Genomic DNA, 18799 nt, shown 5'->3' with positions numbered 1-18799 from the left:
GGCAAAGGCTTTAACCCACTGAGCCACCCAGGTGCCCCCTAGAAATAATTTTTTTAAAGGACGAAAATTCCTGTGGACCTGCCTCAGTTTTGCCCCCAGGGGTTTTTATTACATGATGTTACTTAAGAATGGAGCACTTGGAAGAATACTTGGTCCATAGTCAGTTTTCAGTAAATATTTGTTGAATGAATGAAATACGTAAAAATACAAAAAACTCAGTATATATTTCTGAGCTGTTGGGAGTTCTTATGTAGATATGACTCAAATAGTATATATGTTACATAAAAAAGACTAGAAAATTAATAAAATTTATGTTAACAACATTAATTAAATGTGATGGATGATGTTTTGCCAAAACCAACTTGTCTCTTGTAACATGAATGTAACTGTGACTCTTCTCAGGCAGGGTCTTTTGAATTTGGCACACGACACTGTCATGTGCCCTGCAGTGATCCCACCCCTCTCCCCATTGAACTATTTAGAAACTGATTTTGGCTTAGCAGGCATTTCTGTAAGTCTCTTGTCAGACCTCGGTGCAAATACATGATTTAGTCTGAAGTTCACTTCTGGATTTTCTCATTAGTCCGAGAACAGCTTTAAACAGGTTCCCATGAGGTTGTAATCATAGCCCACAGACTTGAGCAGTGGATCTGTGTGTTAGAAAAATTGGTTATAGGTTTTATTTTTTCAGGTTATAAATTAAGATGTGAAGTGAGAACTTTCATAGTGAACTCAAGGACCACTGAGATCTTGGAAGGCGCACACAGTGGGCAATCAGGAGCTGGCTCTGTCTCATCTTGGCTCTGCCACCAGTCAGCTGAGTGCTAGCTAGGTAAGCCACCCGCCTGGCCTGTCCTGAGTCTGAGTCTGCCGTGATTGTGCTGAGTGGTCTTTAGAGAGGTGTCGTAAGCCCCCTCCTCCAGTTTTGGAGGGGCATTCAGGGCAGGCTTGGGTCCAGCTGGGCTGTATGTGTGTTCATTTTTTGTTGTTAATCATCCTTTGTTTTTATTTTTAAAGTCTGTGATTCAGTGGTTGTTAGTACAGTCTCGCGACCATCGCTGTCATGTAATTCTGGAACATTTTCATCACCCCAGCAGCTCGGGTTCTCCGTCTCTCCAGACTTGGCGGAGTCCGCCCCGTCAAGGGGCAGCCAGCCTCTTTTTAGGGGACTCAGGGTTCTTCTTTGCTATCTCCTCCAAGTTTCTATACCTGCGTGGAGCTGGAGCTGAAATCAGAGTAGATTGTCTTTTTGTCCAGGTCTTAACACAGAGCCCTGTGTCCTGAGATTGTTTTCAGAATGTTCAAGTGCCGGTGAGGATCCAGTTGGGGACTCGTTTTTCTGAGAGAAGAGGGCTTGGGGAGAGTTTTTGGTTGAAAACTGAAACTGTGTGCCCTGCAAACTCCCATTAGTGGGTGACCTGGGGATGTAGTGTCCCTCTTTCTGGTAATGGTGGGAGACTCTGTGGCCGTGACTTTGCATAAGGAGAAGCTGAGCCCTGCGGGAAGTCAGCTGAGATTGGAAAAGGGAAGGATGTGTGGAAAGCGGGGCATTCTTTTTAGCTTACTGGCTTTCAAGCTGAGCTGGCATCCCAGTCACCTGGAGGGGCTTGTTAAAACGCAGACTGCTGGGCTCCACCCCCAGAGTTTCTGCGCCAGTAGGTCTGGGCTGAGGCCTAAGAATGTGTATTTTTAACAGGTTCCTCGTGAAACTTCTCTAGATGAAGACTCTCAGGCCCTTAGAAGCGTATTCTTAAGTCACCTGACTTTAGTCTCAGCTCTGCTACCCTTCTGTCATTCAGGTATATTTTGATATACTTTGGCTACATGGGGTACAATTGAGCTTTCTAGGGTCTTCTCATATACTTAGAAGTAAGAGAATGCAGTTAGTTTTTTGGTATTTATCTAAAGTATTGGTTAATGTCTTGTTATATTAGAAAGCCCCTTTAAAGTATGGGTGACGGTAGGGTTATGTGGAGGCATATCCTAATTTTTGTGACCTTGTTTTGAAAAGCTAGCATGAGGAATCATCTTCACTCCCCCTTTCTTTTCCATCTCCGTTTGGCCCAAATAGCTGAAAACAGCAGAACCCTAAAGGTGACCAACGTGGCCTGCCTACTTACCTACATACCTGTCTGCCCACCTTCCTGTCTTGTTAATCCTACCTTCCATATGTTTCTAATGATAAGTTCTGTTATCTTGGTAACTCTGAGGTTCTCTTGAAGATTTTAAGAGACCTTCCTAAAATATAACCTAAGTTTTCCAATTTAAATGCTTTTAGAAGGCTGGAAAAAAATGGAAAAGAAAAACACATACAAAGGAGTCCTTTCTAGATGGCTGAGAAACCACAGATGGGCCGGGGTGGATGTGATGAAGATAAATTTGTGTTTGGGAGAGTGTTTTCTCTGTAAGGGAGAATATATGGGCAGGACGTGTGGATTTCATGAGGCTTTCTCGTATGCTTGTGTGTTCTCCGGTCTGACGAAGGGTGTTAGAGTTGAAATAAATGTAAAGCTTACAGAACCTGTTGTTTACAGTTGGGGAGAAGGGAGGGAAGTAGGAGGAGCTGGGGCTCTGGGGAATTGGACAGGACTGAACAGGTGTGTGTGTGTGTGTGCAGTACACGTGCACATGCGTGCACATTGGTGTGGGTGCACACCCATCCTTGTGGGGCAGCTGTGGTAGAACCAGGGTGGAATTCTGAGGCAAGCTTCATTTTGCCTTAAGTTCATTTTCCAAAGGAGTTTGTGGGAAAAAAAAGAAGTTTCCATGTCCAAGAGAATAGGAAGCCTAAAAGTAGCTTGACCTGGGCTAGCAAGTAGAGCCCCTTGTGCCCAAAGTCAGAGGGAGCATGTGACGGAGGGGGTTGGCCTCCAGAGACGCTGCAGCGGGAGCACTCGAATCCAGGCCATCCATTCTACTTGTTCTGTTTACTTTTTTTTTTCTTAATTAAGGCTTAATTTTTTTTTAGAGCAGCTCCAGGTTCATAGCGAACTGAGAGGAAGGTACACAGAGTTGCCATACTATCTGTGCCCCCAAACATGTATAGTCTCGCCGACCACCAGCGCCCCTCCACCAGACTGGAACCTTTTTTGCAATTGATGAACCTGCGTTGACACATCATCACCACCCCGAGTCCCTAGTTTACATTATGGGTCACTCTCGGTGTTAAGATGTCTTTTCATGACTTGGTAGCTCATTTGTAGTGATGACTAACACTCCATTGTCTGGATGGACCATGGTTTGTCTCTTCATCTACTGAAGGACATTTTGTTTGCTTCCAACTTTTGACAGTTACGAATAAAGCTGGTGTAAGCGTCTGTGTGCTGCAGGAATTTGTGTGGGCATTGGTTTTCAGCCCCTTTAAGTAAATGCCCAGGAGTGGAATTGGTGCATCCTATGGTAAGAGTGTTAGTTTTATAAGAAGCTGTCAAACTGTCTTCCAAAGTATCTGTACTGTTGGTGTTCCCGCCAGCAACGGTGACAGCCCCACATTCTCCCGGCATTTGGTGGTGCTGGTGTTCTGGATGTTGGCCCTTTCAGTAGTTGTGTAGTGGTTGTCTCATTGTTGTTTTATTTTCCCTGATGATAGGTAAATGGAGCCTCTTTTCACATACTCCTCTGCCATCTAGAGCTCTCTTTGGTCTGTTAAAGTCTTTGGCCCATTTAATTAGGTTGTTTGCTTTCTTATTGTTGAGTGTGAAGAGTTCTCTGTAACTTTGGACAACAATCCTTGAGGAGATGTGCTTTTTGCAAGTATTTTCCCCCAGTCATTCTCTTGACTTTGTCTTTCACAGGGCAGAGGTTTTTTATTTTTATTAAGTCCGGCTTATCGGTCATTTCTTTCATGGATCCCACCTTTGGTACAGTAGTGCTACCCCCAAGGCCCGGTGGGTTTCCTCCTGTGTTTTCTTCCAGGGGTTTTATGGTTTTGCATTTTACATTCAGGTCTGGGTCCATTTTTTATTTGATTTTTGTGAAGGATGTAGATCTAGATTCTTTCTTCTTCTTTTTGCCTGGGGATGGCCAGTTGTTCCAACGCCATTTGTTGAAAAGACGGTCTTGGCTCCGTGGTATTGCCTTTCCTCCTTTGTTGAAGATGAGTTGACTGTATTTATGTGGGTCTATCTCTGGGCTTTCTCTTCCGTTCCATTGATTTGTCTCTTTTGATGATACCACATTGCCTTGATTACTGTAGCTTTATAGTAAGTCTTGAAGTTGGGTAGTGTCATTCCTCTGAGTCTGTTCTTGTCATTCAGTATTGACTCAGCTATTCTGGGTCTTTGTCCTCTCTGTGTAAACTTCAGAGTCATTCTGTTGCTGTCCACAAAGTAACGTGCTGGGATTTAGGTTGGGATTACATTGGATCTATAGATCAAGTTGAGAAGAACTGACATCTTGACAGTCTTAAGTCTCCCTGTCTGTGAACATGGACTATCTCTCCGTTTGTTTCCATAATGTTTTGATATCATTCATCAGAGTTTTGTATTTTTTCTCATTAGATTATGTACTTATTTTGTTAGATTTATGCCTAGTTATTTCATTTTGGGGGGATGCTAAGATTTTATTTTAAAATTCAAATTCCATTTGTTCATTACTGGTATACTGGAAGGCAATAGACTTTTCTATAATTGCTTATTAGTTCTGTGATTTTTTTTTAAAAAGGTCTAACATCTGCAGAGTAGACATCTGCTGTGTTTACTGATGGGTCCGAAGAGCTTGAAACAGTACCTGGCATGTAGTGGGTCTTCAGTGACCAAAAGCCTTTTGAGAATTTCCCCTGAGGGACCACATTCTGTGTGTAACTCATGCCTGGAGAAGTTCGCTTTTAAAGAAAGGGTGTGTAGCACTTTAGGGAGGGAGGAAAGGCCCAACACAGAAGGTCAAGGACAAAGTGGGAAAGGCCACATCCTCTTCATGTTCTGGGTGGGAGACAGGGCCTGTTCAGAGAAGCTGGCCAAGAAGAATGCTATCTTGTTAGAAGCTGGGATCTTATTTAGAAAGGGCTGCCAAAGCTGCTTTCTCAGAAGAGAAGGGGAGAAAACACTTAAATATATTTACCTTTTTTTAAAAAAAAGATTTTATTTATCTATTTGACATAGAGAGACATAGCGAGAGAGGAAACAGAAGCAGGGGGAGTGGGAGAGGGAGAAGCAGGCTTCCCACTGAGCAGGGAGCCCCACGTGGAGCTCAATCCCAGGACCCTGGGATCATGACCTGATCTGAAGGCAGACACTTAATGACTGAGCCACCCAGGCGCCCCAATATATTTGCCTTTTTAAAAGTTAAGAAAGATTCGACAGAAAGGGGCAATGGCATTTGCTTCCCATTTCTGAGAAAGGATACATTAAAATAGCTTGAAATTAAGCAGGATCTATAAAACTGAGGTCAGAGTAGAGTCATTTTCCATTTTTCCTATCTTTAAACCATGTAGTGACAGACACCCCTTTCCCGGCATCAGAAGATAGTTGTTAATTTGCATACTAGGATTTTATTTTATTTTTGTACTGTTGAACAACATTTCAACTTCCTAACTCTAATTGTTCCATTTAAGAATCAGTTTTGTTAGATGCTTTAATCATTATTAATCAAAATTTTTATATTTCTGCATTTTCCAGTAATTTTTAACAGTCCTTTCCTCCAGCAGTTCAGAGAGCCTGCTGTGGGGTGATTATGTATTTTTTATTTCATAAATGAAGATGGTGAGATGTAAGTGTTTTAGAATTAGCATGTAACGTCATCTAATGTAACATCATCTAATATACTGTTAATTTACTTCTTTTTCTTGTGTATCGTCTGGGTGCTCCTGCTGGACTGTGAGGTCTAGGTGGACAGGAATCTTCATCTCTTCTGTTTACTGTTGGAACCGAAGAGTTTGAAACAGTACCTGGCACGTAGTGGCTGTTTAGTGACCAACAGACACGGCTTAGGTTTGCTACTCAAGTGTGCTGCTAATACTTTGTCTCTGATTCTACAACCTGGGCTAGTAATAGTCACTATTAGTGACAAACCGATTCATGGGAGCTACCCCTAAAAACGTTGTGATGTGGAGAAGAGCAGAATGGGTGCTCCCTGCTTGCCCGCGGGTTCCCAAATCCATAGAAAGAAGGGTGGAGGCAAGCACACTCAGTCCTTATGTCAGAGTTAGCAGGCAGATAAGTCAGTCAGTCTGTCTTGCACGTGAGGGAAGGTGAGGCAGGAAGCCAAGACTGTGTTCTGTGGAGGAGCTCTGGCCATGTGGGAAATGAAACCAGGGAGAGGGAGGACCCTCACGCTGGCGCCCCCACCCCCCGCAGCTAATTCGCACAGTATGGCCGCGTAGAAAGGTGGCCATATCACCCCAAAGTCTACCATCAGAAAGAAAGTTGACTTTTTTTTTTTAAAGACTTTATTTATTTATTCAACAGACAGAGATCACAAGTAGGCAGAGAAAGAGAGAGAGAGGAGGAAGCATGCTCCCAGCTAAGCAGAGAGCCTGATGTGGGGCTCTATCCCAGGACCCTGGGATCATGACCTGAGCCGAAAGCAGAGGCTTTAACCCACTGAGCCACCCAGGCACCCTGAAAGTTGACTTTTTGATAGAAGTCTCTGCAGACATTTTTCTGTGCTGATGTGGCTGTACATTTTATTCATTAACTCAGACTAGGTTTACTGGGCATGTGGTTTTGTAATCTGTCTTTTTCTGAATAAATTATGTCTGTTTTAGGGCTTCTTCTGATGGTGACCCATGGCATCATGTTATTGACTGCGTGTTAGTGTTCCGTTGTGTCTTGTGCTATCAGTTAAGCTTAGCGGCATGTTTGAGGGCCTCATCTGTGCCAGGCACGGGTTGAGGATCACGTTCCTTTTCTCATGGAGTTTATAGTTTAGAGGGAGAGACAATACCTGAGTAAACAAGGTGACAAGAATTTCAGAGAGGGCTAAGAAGAAAATAGGGTACCGAGGTGTGAGTCCTTTGGTTGGGTGGTTTGACTTTCGTAGGAAGTGACTTTTGAGCTGAGATCTGAATGATGAAAGGGGGCTAGCTGCTTGAGTATCTAGGGGAAGAACATTTTATTTTAGGCAAGGCAAGAGCCAAGTCCAAAGGCCCTGAGGCAGGAGTGCATTTGGTTTGAGGAGCAGAGAGGACATCTGGAGGTGAGATGGGCAAGGTGGGCAGAGAGTAGTTCTCAAAGTGTCTGGTAGGCATAAAGGTTTGGAATTTTATTTTAAGAGTAACAGTCATTGGAGGATAAGCTCTCAGGAAGTGAGTGGCATATTATATGGATTTTTTATTTCCAAAGTCTTTCTCTGGCCGCCCTGTGGCCAACAGGGGAAGCAGAAAGAGCAGCGAGGAGGCTGGTGCAGTAACCGGCGCTCATGGTAAGAGTGAGGCTGAGGAGTGCGATGTATTTTGGAGGTGGAGGTGTTAGGACTCGGGGGACTGGAGGTAGGAGGTAGGAGAAAGAAGTCAAGAACCATTCCTAGTTTGTGGCCTCACCCGACCTTGGTGCTGGTGCTCACCACAGAGACGGAGAAGACTGGGGTGGGTGGGGAGGGTGGAGAGTGTTCTTCGGGAGGCATTGATTTTGCGATGTGTGTTAGACACTGAGGTGGCAGCATTGAGTAGGCAGCTGTCTGGGAGTCTGCGAGAGGTCCTGTCTGGAGAGATAAATTGGAGCGCCATTACACTAGATGAGATCACCCTGGGGGCAAAAGATATTTAGGAGAAGGGATGAGATAAGCCCTGAGTGGAGCAGGAGGAGGCAGCAGAGCCTCAGAGTGGTGGGAAACCACACCAGTGTGAGATGGAAGCCCAGAGAAGAATGTGTTTCCAGGAGATTGTATCAGTTTTCTTTTTGCTGCTGTAACAAATTATCACAAACTTGGCGGCTTAACACAGCATAGATTTATTATCTTCGAGTTATCTGTAGGTCACACATCTGACCTGGGTCTCACTAGGCTTAAGTCACAGTGCGGGCAGGGCTGTGGTCAGTGCTGGAGGTCCTGGAGGAGAGTGCCTCCTTGCGTGTGCTGCCTTCTAGAGGCTGCCCACGTACCTTGTTTACGGCGCCTTCCTCTGTCTTCAGAGCCATCCACAGAGCGTGTCCCTGACCCTGCTTCCATGGTCTCGAACTCTGACCTCTCCTGTGTCCACTTCGAATTTTAGGGACTCTTACGATTACATTGGTTCCATCGGATAATTCAGGATAATCTCCCTATTTTAAGCTCAGCTGATTAGAAACCTTAAGTCTTAATTCTGCCTGAAACTTTGCCATGTAACACAGCATATTTCCAGGTTCTGGAGATTAGGATGTGGCTATCTTTTGGGGATGCTAATCTTCCTGCCACGGAGGGTATAGTCAGAGGTTACTGAGAAGTCAAGTAAAATGAGGATGAAGCCACCATTGGATTTGGGCACCTGGAGGCTCTTAGTAACCTTGATGGATGGTTTCAGTGGCGTGGTGGGTGCGGAGACCCCACTGGAGCTGGGGAGAAGGACGAAGGGGTGGGGATGTGGGGCCTGCAAGTGTTAGTGACTTTTTTTTTTTTTTTTTTTTTTTTAGATTTTATTTCTCCATTTGACAGAGACAGCGAGAGCAGGAACGCAAGCAGGGGGAGTGGGAGAGGGCGAAACTTGCTTTCTGCCAAGCAGGGAGCCTGATGTGGTGCTTGATCCCGGGACCCTGGGATCATTACCTGAGCTGAAGGCAGGCGCTTAACGACTAAGCCACCCAGGCACCCCGTGTTAGTGATTTCTGGTGGGAGTTTTGCTGTGAAGGAAAGGGACTTATGGTTCAGTTTACAAGCGTAGCACAGAGCACAGCTCTAAGAGAGTGAAGTGGGAGCCCTCTTTGGTGCAGAGGTTCAGGGAAGACCTCTACTTAAGGGGCCGAGTCTGGTGTCAGGTGGAGTGGGTTACTTGAGCCAAGAACCTAGATTGAGACCAAGACACGGTTTATAGAGTTGGTAACACCTGAAAAAAGAATTAGTGTGGTTATTTACAGTCAAGCAGAACGTACTGATGACTCGTCTGCGTGCGCCCGGGTCAGTGCTCAGGATGTTGGTCAGCAGCTGCTGCAGGGTCCCTGCCCCGCCACCTTGTTGGCCAGATCTCCGAAGTCCGTGTAGAACATCTGCCCTTCATTCCTCGTGGACCCACAGTGGTCTGGCCCGGAGCCATGGGGGAGAGCACGTCCTCCCTGCAGCGTGGAGCGCAGTCCTTTCCTGCCTCCGTTTCCTCCCGCACTCCACTGTGTTCTGAGAACATTCATACGCAGTCGTGCTTCTTGAACAGTAGGCTCTGGGCAGAGTAGGCACGAACCGAACAGAGCCCCGTCCTGCGGAGCTTGCGTTCGGGAGGACCCGTCTCATAAGCGGTACGTACGTCCAGGGCTGTCCTGTCCGGGAGGCGAGGCACGGCGCTGAGTTTGTGCGGGCTGCTCTTCTCGGGCTCTTGGGTGCTCTACCAGCTGGTGGACCCTCTCTTAACCTCACTGTTTGGCCGCCACCTGGAGCGGGCCGGCGCTTCCCGTTGTCGGCAGAGCTCCTGCTCCTCACCCACAGCCCTGCGCCGTCCCCGCTCACTTCCCTCGGGGGCGACCTGAGCGCGCCTCACACCCTTCCTTGGACAGGCCTTCCCCGGACCTCCGTCCGCAGGCGTCCTCTTTCCCTTTTGTTCCTCCTGCACGTTAAGTTCCCGAGTCCGCAGCGTGTAATCACGCTCTTAAAATGTCCTCAGCTCTCCTGCCATTCTCTCCTCTTGTCGCACCCACCTGGACAAATCCCTGTTCCCAGCGAACCCTTCCCGTCTCCTGGCCTCTGTGTGCCGCACCCCAGCGGCTCAGTGTCGCTGGAGAAAGACGGGATGCAGAGTCAGACTTCTGTCTCTGTCGTCTCTTGGTCACCGAGTGAGCACTGAGCACCGCCCACAGTTCTCTAGGATTCTCCGTCCACTAAGCCTGTTCTGACTCCCTGACCACTTCTTACTTTCTCGCTAGACCACCCCCTTTACCATCACCACCACCCCCGCCTCTCAGCTGCCGAGCCGCTTCACTCCAGACCTTCCTGCCATCAGCCCGAGTCTTCTAACCTCTGTCAGAGGCCAGTGGTCCCGGGAGCTCTGGACGCCAGCGCCTTCCCCCCAGGACGTCAGTCTGGCAGTCTTCCTGCATTCTCCTGCATCCTCGGTTCCTCCATTTCTGCCAGCTCGTCCAGTTTAACATCCACAAAAACCAGCTTCCCCAGCCTCCCCAGCTTCCCTTTCCATCACTGGGATTTTTAAGTCCTCAACATTAGAAATTTCCTCTGCGCGCTCACCCGGTTCCACTTCCAGCTCCAGTCTGCACCCTCCACCCCCTGCTCCAGTGAAACTGCCTGTCTTTTCCAACATCGTACAAGTTGCCAAACCCAGCAAACACTCTGCAGCCTCTTCACAGCCCTCCCTATTCCAGACACTTCTCCGTGGTTGTGATCGAGCATCTTCTGGGCGCTCCTTCCTCTTGGGCCCCTGCTTCTCAGCACCCCACGCCCGTCTTTTTTCTCATCCAGCCTTTCAAGGGTCAGGTTCCCCCAGGCTCTGCCCTCAGTGTCTCTGTTCACACCACACACTGTCTTGAGGTATTCTCATCTACCCACATAGCTCGCGCTATATCCATACGCCCCCAGCCAGGCCCTGGCTTTTCCTCAGACACCACCTCAGATGCTTATGGGCACCTCAGGCAGCTTGTCCACAGCTGAATTCTGGATCTTTCCCCAGATATGCTGCCTCTATAGTCATCCTACTGTCCCTCTCTCCCACCCCCAAGATCGAGTGCAGCACCAGACTGTACCATGTCTCTCCCTGCCTCCTGCCCAGGGCTTTCTCGGACTTTTTTTGCAGTAGAGTGAAGAAGCCTGTGGTTACCTTCTTGGGTTATGTCTCAAAGCAGACCATTTACGGGATTACAAAGGAAACCAATTGTATTGAAGTAGTTATCAAAATCTTACTAAAACAAAGATCTGATTTGTGATATGACAGCATATATACTCCTTAAATGTTTTTTAAAGAACAGGATCTAGCGGTGGGTCTGTGACTTTCATAAATTTGAAGAAATGATACCCACAAATGATACTTTGTGTCAGGACATTAGTAACTGGCATGGAAACATCCGAGGTTTACAGGCCTCAGGTACAGCCGCTATCGCCGGGGCTTGTTTCCTGCACTCACAGTCAGACACGATGCTGCATTTCAGTTGGAGGTTAGTGAAATAAGGGTACAGTTTTTCTCTCATTCAAGTTCATGAACCCGGTTCTGGCTTCACTGTGACCCTTCCACTGTCCCAGGGCCACCGTCAGCACTGCTTCCCCGGACGGCTGTGTGAGCCTCCCATGTCACTCCCTTGCCTCTGCTCCGACCTCCTCTCGTTCACTCCCCCGAAGCAGCCAGAGATACCTTCTTAAAATAGTGAAACGTGAATCAGGTCATGTTTTCCCCCCACTTTACACTCCTCAAGTGCTTCCCACTGTTGGGTGGATATGAATTTAAACAGATGGCGGGCACTCTCTGGCCCACCTGGCCGCGCTCCGTCTCCTGCCTCATCTCAGGCCCTCGACCCCATGGCGGTTGAGCCTCATCGATGCTCTTTCCGCTCTTCTGTGGTGCCTCGCTCTTCCCACCCCGCAGGACCACGGAATGTGCTGTTTGTGTCCTTGTTACACGCGGTAATCTCTTGCTGCATGACCGTATTCCCCTATGCTGAGTGCCTTTAAACACCGTGTGTTTCCTGTCTCACAGGTTTTGTGGGTCCGTTGTCCAGCAAGGCCTAGCTGGGCCTTCTGCTCTAAGGTCTCCTGAGGCTGCATTCAGGGCATTGGCCAGGGTATCGGCCAGGATTCTCATCTGAGGGCTTGATGGTGGAAGGATCCTCTTCCTAGCTAATGGGGTTGTTGGCACGTGGCATTTCTGGTGAGCTGTTGGACTCTGGGCCTCAGTTTTTTGCTGGTTATCAGCTGAAGACAGCTGTCAGCTCCGCGCTCTTTGCGCCTTCCTCACGTGGCTGCTTGACTCAAAGCCAGCAGGGAACAGAGAGGCCTAATGCTGCAGTCTTCAGTGATGTAATCATACGTGTGGTCACCCACGTCCCCTCACGTGGCTGTGTTCTGTTTGATAGAAGCAACTTTCAGGTCCACAGGTGTGGGTCCTCTTGCCCACACTCAAGGGGAGGGAGTTTACACTGGAGGCCAGGATGGTGGGAGCGATCTTAGAGCCAGTCAGCTCCCTCCCACCTGACCCTCTACCCCAGGCATCTATCTACACTTGTAACCTTAAAAGAAGAAACACAATTTCCACATGTCTCTCCAGAGGACCTCCTCACAGAAGGGCCTGTGGTCGCTATGTGCCAAGCCACATAGGACATACGGGAGCTGAGTCTGCGTCTTAACAATTCTGTAGTCTCAGAAACGTCCATGAGGAGTTGTCCAAGTGGTAGATGGAGATGGGAGAGAAAGCCACTTTCCCAGCTCCTTCTCACTCCTCTTTTGCCCACTAGCTGGTCGTTTACAGAATCCCTGCCCTGTGCTGAGTGTCGGGGTCGTGCTGGGCTTGGATGCAGGGGGAGGGAGACAGGAGCTTGCCGTTCGGGGCCCTGTGTTTCCCTGGTTTCTCAGCTGCATGCAAGGACCTGGCAACTGGAGGGTCTGCCAGTTTTCAAACTGAAAAAATTTCTTTAAGCAGCTGAACCATTTTTTTTTCCCCAAACATAAACTTACAGGAAACCTAAATCTGTAAAAAGGACCAAAGTAGAGATGGCCTGGCTGAAGCTGGGGAGCAGGGCTCTACTCTGCCTGGTGGGCTTCTGGTGTCTTCCCCAGGCGGCTGCCACAGTGTGGCTTGGGCTCCCGGGGTGTCAGAAGCAAGGTTAGAGTGTGACGGACCAGAATGCTGGCTCTGGACCCTGACGCCCGGAGGGGTGGAGACCAAGTTCCTGCAGACCAGACCCGTTCACTGTCTGCATCAGTGGCTCCCACCTGGGGCTGGTTCTGACCCTGTAAAGGGTATTCAGAAACAAGTGGGAGTACTCTGGGTGTCATGGTGAGTGTACGTGTAGGTCTTCTCTGATTCTGCACAAATGGTAAAAATGCCCTTGTGGAGGAGCTTAGAGAAACCAGTCCCTGCTTTTGCTCCCAGCACTCTTTACGTTGGTGGTTCTTACCCTTGGCTGAATGTTAGAATCGTCTGGACAGCTTTTAAATATATCAGGGCCTTAGGTCCCACCCCCGACCAATTAAATGGAGGTCTCTGGGGTGAGCCCCAGGCTTAGGATTTTTAAAAGCTCCCTGGGAGATTGTAAGTGCAGCCAGGGTTGAGAATCACCACCTCAACTCTACCGTTGACTGCTTTCAGAAGGAGCCTTCATTGTAATTAAACAGACTGTGGTTAAAAGTAAGCAAAAGGAAATCTGGAGGGGAACATTTGTAATAGTCAAGTGGGCTTTATGAAATGTACAAGTGCATTATTAGAGCACACATCATTGGAAGCAGCTGACACTTCTGAATTTGGACTAAGATTCAAGCGGTGGATGCAACTCAGAGTCTGTCGTCTGGGCAGAGGCTCTCTCTTTCTGTTTTCCCTGTGCCTTCTTTATCCTTTTCCTTTCTGAATATTTTAACCTAATGTGATGAAGCACCTTTTTGTGACAAGTTTTTCTCTCTTCTTTTCCTCCCGCAGTCCATTTCCATCGCTTAGTTACTGTTCTCTTTCCATACTTCACGGCTTTTCAGAGTTTGTTCCATTTCCTGTTTAATTCCAAGACACTGTGACCACAGTGAACATTCCTGATACAATGGCCATCTGGTCTTTCACAAGATGATAAGTTTCTGAGAAACTTAAGTTGTTAGAAAACTGATGGTGTTGGCTTAGTCAGGGAAGGATCTGGAAAAGCTCAGACCTTACGAAGGGAGTTCTCAGAGTAGGTGTTGGCTGCTGATGGCTTCTCATAATTGTTCCATTGAGAGCAGTGACATTGAGAGTAATTGGAGCCATCCGTGTACGCTTGCGGATCTCTCTCACTGCACTCCTCCTCTCTGACACTGACACAAGCTCACAATGACAGCAAATTTAGTATGGCTTTAAAAATACTTCACAAATATGTAATGAGGATTAATCTCACTTTGCTTTCTTTGACCAAAAAAGTTGTTTTCCTTCAAACCCACTCATTAATTTTCAGTTTTCTTAATGTTTCATTTTTTTGAATTATTCATCTGTACCACTAAATTCATCCTCTGCCTGTGATTCTCTCTGAATTGATGCTAGTGTTAATGGTTTAGCCCTGTATCTTTTCTTCCTTTCATGAAATTGCATTGGAAACATAATTTAGTCTTCAGTCAGGCTGACTTTGCTGGTTCTTGACTTCTTTAATCTTTGAAATGTGGGCTGGAAATGTTACGCGTATGTGAGTAAATGTTACATGTTTGTTATATGTGTGTATATGTGTTCTGGGCATGTGGGTAATGTTTTATATGTGGGTGTATTCTCCGTATGTGGGTGAATGTTATATGTATGTGCATGTTCTGTGCACATGTGTTATATGTATGCATGCCTATTCTTTTGATGTGGGTAAATGTCCTAGGTATGTGTGTATGTGTTCTGTATATGTGGATAAGTGTTATTTATATGTATGTACTCTGTACATAGGTAAATGTTATATGTGTGATGTATGCATGTGTGTATTCTCTGTGCGTGAGTGCATGTTACGTGTGTGTATGTTCTGTGTATGTGGGTGAGGGTCAGGTGTGGTCAGAAAGCACTCTCAGTAGGCTTATGTATCACACAGTGCTGAGGTCATACGAGCCTGCTGGGTCTGGCAGCCTCCTCTTCTGCTCAGTTGCACCTACGGCGCTGTGTGCCTCCAAGATGATCCTACTTACTTTCTAAAAAAATTATTTTATTTATTTAATTATTTTATTTTATTTATTTTTATTTAATTTATTTTTCTCTTTTAGAGAGAGACAGAAAGAGAGAATGCATGTGCACAAACAGGGAGGGACAGAGGGAGAGTGAGAGAGAGAATCTTGTGCATCATGAAGCCCGATGTGGGGCTCTGTCTCATGACCCTGAGATCATGACCTGAGGTGAAATCAAGCGTCAGATGCTTTAACTGGCTGAGCTACCCAGGCTCTCTGATTCTACTTACTTTTTCAGATGGTTTGGAGAATTCCATGAGTTAACAGTTAAAACTCACCATAATACATTATAAAGCTTTAGTTCATTTGCCCCTATTTATAGTAAGTAAATTTTTTTTTTTAAGATTTTATTTATTTACTTGACAGACAGAGATCACAGGCAGGCAGAGAGAGAGGAAGGGAAGCAGGCTCCCTGCCGAGCAGAGAGCCCAATGTGGGGCTCGATCCCAGGACCCTGGGATCATGACCTGAGCGGAAGGCAGAGGCTTTAACCCACTGAGCCACCCAGGTGCCCCCTATAGTAAGTAAATATTAAATAAAACTGTTTATTTACTTGACAGAGAGAGAGAGTGTGTGTGTACGTGCACAAAACAAAAAGCACTAACTTTATGTAAAATAAAAGGTCGATGTGTTGGATTACATTGAAAGAACTTCTGTTTATCAAAAAGCACCATTAAGTGAATGAAGTCAGGCCATAGAGTAGGATTGACCAACAGAGGCTTATAATCAGAACATTTTGAGAAGTCCTGAAAGTCACAAAGAAAAGAGAGGAAACCCAGTAGAAAATGGGCCAGAGACTTGAACATGCATGTCACCAATGGTCAGTATACATAGGTCCTCATCAGTCATCAGGGAGAAGAAAACTCAGGCCACGGCACCATGCTATTGAACACCGAAACGGCTAAATTAAAAAAGAGGGCATCAGGTGCTGGCAAGGACCAGAGCAGTGGGAGTTCTCATACACTGCTGAAGGGCACCCAGGTTAGTGCTGCAAAACTAGGGTTGCCGACACGCACGCCACGCGTCTCAGCAATTCCGCTGCTCACGTATATTCCCACAGCAACGTGCATATATATACCGAAGATAAGTACAAGAACATCCTCAGGAGTGTGATTCCAGATGCCCCCAAGCCAGAAATAGCCCAAATGCTCCCCAACAACAGAATGGAAAAATTAATTGTGTTATATTCATATAATGTAAAAAGCAGCAATGAAAATGAATGAACTTATGCTATATTCAGGAAATGAATAACTCACAAACATACTGTGGTGTCAAAGAAACCAGACTTGCAAATTTATATATCGTGTGATTCTGGGTACAAGTTCAAAACAGTTGAGAAGCAGGAAAATTAATCACAGGTTGTATGTCAGGAGTAGGTACCTTTGGAGGGTAGGGGAGGGTCAGTTAGGGCTTCTGGGGTGCTGGTCAGTTCTAGTTTTTGATCGTGGGTGTGATACGTATACACGGACCCATAAGAATATACTTGTGATTTGTGCTTTTTTGTTTGTAAATAATATTTCAGTAAAAAATTGTTGAAATGGTATATAGTGTAAACTAGATTATTATTACAGAGCAGTGAGAAATGAGCAAAATACAGCCACCTACAATGGCATGGAAGAATGTTGAAATGTGGCGTTTTGGAAGGAGCTGATGCTTAGCCATCATTAGGGAAAATAAGTACTGGTGGGTATCAGGGCAGCAGAACCATGAGTGTTATGGAATAAGGGATTTACTTATAAGAATAGACTGAATGCAGCTGTGGGAGAAGATGGAAACAGAATCCAGTGGACGAATTAGAGGGTTGGAGAAGCATCAGGAATCAGCTTCTTTATGGCCTGGCAGCCAGCGGGGTTCTGGGCGGCCAGGCAGGACAGGCTTGTCACCTCTGCCAGGCTGCTGCTGTTTCTCCCCTCCCCTCCCCTCCCGTCCCCCTTTTCTTGAAAGATTTATTTATTTATTTTAGAGATTGCATGAGTGGGGGGAGGTGCAGAGCTAGAGGGAGGGGGAGAGAGAGAATCTCAAGCAGACTTTGTGCTGAGCAAGGAGCCCTAGGTTTGGCTCAATCCCAGGAACCTGAGTTGATGACCTGAGTCACACGCTTAACCGACAGTCTCGCTGGTTCCCCAGGCTGCTGCCTTTGTAGGTCTGCTGCCTGGCATCTAGTGCTAGGTGGGGCCTGGAGGGGGGCTGGTGGTTAAGGGAAGAAGGTGTCTTCTCTTGCTCATCAGGGCTACTAGTTGGGGAATAAAGCTAGTGTTGGAGGAAGAAACGTGGATAAGCTGGAAACTTCTAGCTCCTGTTTCTGTCCCCACCTTCTGAGAGCAGAGGCTCTTCTGCTTCCACCTTTTAAATCTTGGGTAGATTCATGGAAGGGATCCTGGGAAAGTCCAGCTTGACCAAATTGATTGAGGTAAAAATGGCCACAGCCGTGTTTGCACGACCTTGTGAATATCGTAAAATCCTCTCTATTGCATGTGAATGACACCTCTGTAAAGTTGGTGTCTAAACAGAGCCTGCTATAGGTTGAAAACCCCAAAGGAAAGCAAGGAAATAACGAGTTCGATAATCAGGAGATTGGTTCCCTCCCAAGCGTGGTATGTTAGGGACTCTTTCCTTGTTGTGGGCCGGGCTCCGTCACTTTGCCCTGTGGCTGCCCGTGCACCCCGGGGGCTGGGAGTTCGCAGCCCCGTGCAGGCGGTGGTGCGGTGGGGTGCTTTATCAAGTTATGGGGGCACAGTGTGCTCTAGCCTGCGATTTCTAGCTTTTTAACGATTAGAAGATGTTAACGTGAATGATTTCAGTGTTCCATCTTGGGATCTGGAAGTTTCAGGGTAGTAGTTGCTGCTTCTCCATCTGTGTCAGTGTTACTGTGAGGCTTATTCTTAGGGCGGCAGGGACCGGGACTGTGGGGAACAAGGCCTCCAAGGGCTCCTGACGTGTCCGTGAGTAGTTTTGAAAATAGGTTAATAGGATATTCTTGTCATTTTCCTGTGTATATTTGATTTTAGAATTTCAACTAAGATTTCTTTGTACTTAAAAGTAGATTATACAGATTCATTAAAGCATTCATAACAAATCTGTTTTGATAATCTGAGAAATCAAAACATTCTCATCATTTAAAACTTAGTGGAAAATGCCCTTAACCACTCTTCATTTACACGGAGCCACTTTTTGTTTGAATGTTTGCTGTGGCTCTTTTTATCCTCTTTGTAATGAGGAAGCGATTGCTCAAATGAAGAAAGTTATGCAGCTTTCCTGCCTGGGGCTGTAGTTGTACCATAGTCAGGAAATGGGTGCGAAGGTTTTTACTGAAGTTCAAAAACAAAGAGTATCTTGTACCTTTTGTATGCAAAGGCTAGAAACATTTTTGCTCTAGTTATGGAGACTTTCAGCTTTATGCTCTTTTGGTGTAGAACATAAAAAGCAGGGTATTTGAGCAAGACAGTTTAACTCCTTAACTAACAGGAGCCCCCAAACCATTATTCCTACATGGGTTAAATTTATGATATAAAGCCTCATTACTGTTACTGTTACTTATAATGCCTCTGGACTATGTGGAAAACTTCAGAGGTACATTTGTTACATAATGAGATTCTTAGGGTTTTATTTTGAGTCAAATGTCACCCTTTATAGTTTTCCATTAAGAAATACATTTTTGGCCCCTGCCTGGCTCAGGGGCCAAAATATTTTAAATAATATTATTTAATATTAATATCAAATTATAATTATATTATAAATTATTAAATTTATATTTATATTTATATTAATTATAATATATTATATTAAATATTATAAGTTATTAAAATTCAATTATAACTTATATTATTAATAATATTAAATAATAATATTTTTTAAAAATAAAATATTTAAAAAGAAATAT

At 45.9% G+C, this 18799-nt stretch overlaps 1 protein-coding gene across 4 annotated transcripts in view; it reads left to right on the top strand.

Annotated features, from left to right (window-relative positions):
* CAMTA1 (calmodulin binding transcription activator 1) overlaps window positions 1-18799 on the top strand; it is an 814502-nt gene that overhangs the window by 39801 nt on the left and 755902 nt on the right. Inside the window, exon 4 of one of the 4 annotated variants that reach the window (XR_013966637.1) lies at window positions 692-832. The exons of the other annotated variants lie outside the window; for them this stretch is intronic. The gene's annotated coding sequence lies outside the window, so the exon portion shown is untranslated. The remainder of the gene's footprint in view (window positions 1-691; window positions 833-18799) is intronic. 4 annotated transcript variants of the gene reach the window in all.

This window comes from Martes martes (genome assembly GCF_963455335.1).
Source record: "Martes martes genome assembly, chromosome: 4".
In the NCBI taxonomy this organism is placed as follows: Eukaryota; Metazoa; Chordata; class Mammalia; order Carnivora; family Mustelidae; genus Martes; species Martes martes.
Note: the sequence above shows the minus strand (reverse complement) of the source record. Positions and strands in the feature narration are given on the sequence as shown.